Here is a 3,162-nt window from a genome sequence, read left to right on the forward strand (position 1 = left end):
GTTCTAGAGGGGCCAGCCCCCTTCTCCCTTCCCCCTATAAATAGAGGGGTGAGGGGAGGGCAGCCGCACCACCCTCCAAGGCGCAGCCCTCCCCTCCCCAACATCTCTCCTCCTCCGTTGTGTGCTTGGCGAAGCCCTGTCGGAGTACTGCCTCTCCACCATCACCACGCCGTCGTGCTGCCGGTGGAGCTGTCTTCCTCAACCTCTCCTTCCCCCTTGCTGGATCAAGAAGGAGGAGACGTCTCCCGTCCCGTACGTGTGTTGAACGCGGAGGTGCTGTCCGTTCAGCACTTGGTCATCGGTGATTCGAATCACGTCGAGTACGACTCCATCATCACCTTGCAAGCTTCCGCACGCAATCTACAAGTGGTATGTAGATGCAAACTCACTCCCTTGACTCGTTGCTTAGATGAACTCATAGATGGATCTTGGTGAAACCGTAGGAAAAATTTTAATTTTCTGCAACGTTCCCCAACAGTGGCATCATGAGCTAGGTCTATGCGTAGTTCTCTTTGCACGAGTAGAACACAATTTTGTTGTGGGCGTGGATTTTGTCATCTTACTTGCCTCTACTAGTCTTTTCTTGCTTCGGCGGTATTGTGGGATGAAGCGGCCCGGACCAACCTTACACGTACGCTTACGTGAGACCGGTTCCACCGACTGACATGCACTAGTTGCATAAGGTGGCTGGCGGGTGTCTGTCTCTCCCACTTTAGTTGGAGCGGATTCGATGAAAAGGGCCCTTATGAAGGGTAAATAGAAGTTGACAAAATCACGTTGTGGTTATTCGTAGGTAAGAAAACGTTCTTGCTAGAACCCAATTGCAGCCACGTAAAAGATGCAACAACAATTAGAGGACGTCTAACTTGTTTTTGCAGCGATTGATCATGTGATGTGATATGGCCAGAAGTTGTGATGTATGAGATCATGTTCTTTGTAATAGGATTCACGACTTGCATGTCGATGAGTATGACAACCGGCAGGAGCCATAGGAGTTGTCTTTATTTTTTGTATGACCTGCGTGTCATTGAAGAACGCCATGTAACTCACTTTACTTTATTGCTAAACGCGTTAGCCATAGAAGTAGAAGTAGTCGTTGGCATGACAACTTCATGAAGACACGATGATGGAGATCATGATGATGGAGATCATGGTGTCAAGCCGGTGACAAGATGATCATGGAGCCCCGAAGATGAAGATCAATGGAGCTATATGATATTGGCCATATCATGTCACAACTATATAATTGCATGTGATGTTTATTATGTTTATGCATCTTGTTTACTTAGGACGACGGTAGTAAATAAGATGATCCCTTACAAAAATTTCAAGAAGTGTTCTCCCCTAACTGTGCACCGTTGCTACAGTTCGTCGCTTCTAAGCACCACGTGATGATCGGGTGTGATGGATTCTTACGTTCACATACAACGGGTGTAAGACAGTTTTACACAGCGAAAACACTTAGGGTTAACTTGACGAGCCTAGCATGTGCAGACATGGCCTCGGAACACGGAGATCGAAAGGTCGAACACGAGTCGTATGGAAGATACGATCAACATGAGAATGTTCACCGACGATGACTAGTCCGTCTCACGTGATGATCGGACACGGGCTAGTCGACTCGGATCGTGTAACACTTAGATGACTAGAGGGATGTCTAATCTAAGTGGGAGTTCATAATTTGATTAGAACTTTATTATCATGAACTTAGTCTAAAACCTTTGCAAATATGTCTTGTAGATCAATGGCCAACGCTAATGTCAACATGAACTTCAACGCGTTCCTAGAGAAAACCAAGCTGAAAGATGATGGCAGCAACTATACGGACTGGGTCCGGAACCTGAGGATCATCCTCATAGCTGCCAGGAAACAATATGTCCTAGAAGGACCGCTAGGTGACGCTCCCGTCCCAGAGAACCAAGACATTATGAATGCTTGGCAGTCTCGTGCTGATGATTACTCCCTCGTTCAGTGCGGCATGCTTTACAGCTTAGAACCGGGGCTCCAAAAACATTTTGAGCATCACGGAGCATATGAGATGTTCGAAGAGCTGAAACTAGTTTTCCAAGCTCATGCCCGGGTCGAGAGATATGATGTCTTCGATAAGTTCTACAGTTGTAAGATGGAGGAAAATAGTTCTGTCAGTGAGCACATCCTGAAGATGTCTGGGTTGCACAACCGTATGACCCAGCTGAACATTAACCTCCCAGATGAGGCGGTCATTGACAGAATCCTCCAGTCGCTCCCACCAAGCTACAAGAGCTTTGTGATGAACTACAACATGCAGGGGGATGGAAAAGACCATTCCTGAAGTGTTCTCGATGCTGAAGTCAGCAGAGGCTGAAATCAAGAAAGAACATCAAGTGTTGATGGTCAATAAGACCACTAAGTTCAAGAAGGGCACGGGTAAGAAGAACTTCAAGAAGGACGGCAAGGAGGTTGCCGCGCCTGGTAAGCCAGTTACCGGGAAGAAGTCAAAGAATGGACCCAAGCCTGAGACTGAGTGCTTTTATTGCAAGGGGAAGGGTCACTGGAAGCGGAACTGCCCCAAATACTTAGCGGATAAGAAGGCCGGCAACACCAAAGGTATATTTGATATACATGTGATTGATGTGTACCTTACCAGTACTCGTAGTAACTCCTGGGTATTTGATACCGGTGCCGTTGCTCATATTTGTAACTCACAGCAGGAGCTACGGAATAAACGGAGACTGGCAAAGGACGAGGTGACGATGCGCGTCGGGAATGGTTCCAGAGTCGATGTGATCGCCGTCGGCACGCTACCTCTACATTTACCTACGGGATTAGTTTTGAACCTTAATAATTGTTATTTAGTGCCAAGTTTGAGCATGAACATTGTATCTGGATCTCGTTTAATACGAGATGGCTACTCATTTAAGTCTGAGAATAATGGTTGTTCGATTTATATGAGAGATATGTTTTATGGTCATGCTCCGATGGTCAATGGTTTATTCTTAATGAATCTCGAGCGTAATGTTACACATGTTCATAGTGTGGATGCCAAAAGATGTAAAGTTGATAACGATAGTCCCACATACTTGTGGCACTGCCGCCTTGGTCACATTGGTGTCAAGCGCATGAAGAAGCTCCATGCTGATGGACTTTTGGAGTCTCTTAATTATGAATCGTTTGACACATGCG

Source organism: Triticum dicoccoides, chromosome 2B (genome assembly GCF_002162155.2).
Source record: "Triticum dicoccoides isolate Atlit2015 ecotype Zavitan chromosome 2B, WEW_v2.0, whole genome shotgun sequence".
NCBI lineage: Eukaryota > Viridiplantae > Streptophyta > Magnoliopsida > Poales > Poaceae > Triticum > Triticum dicoccoides.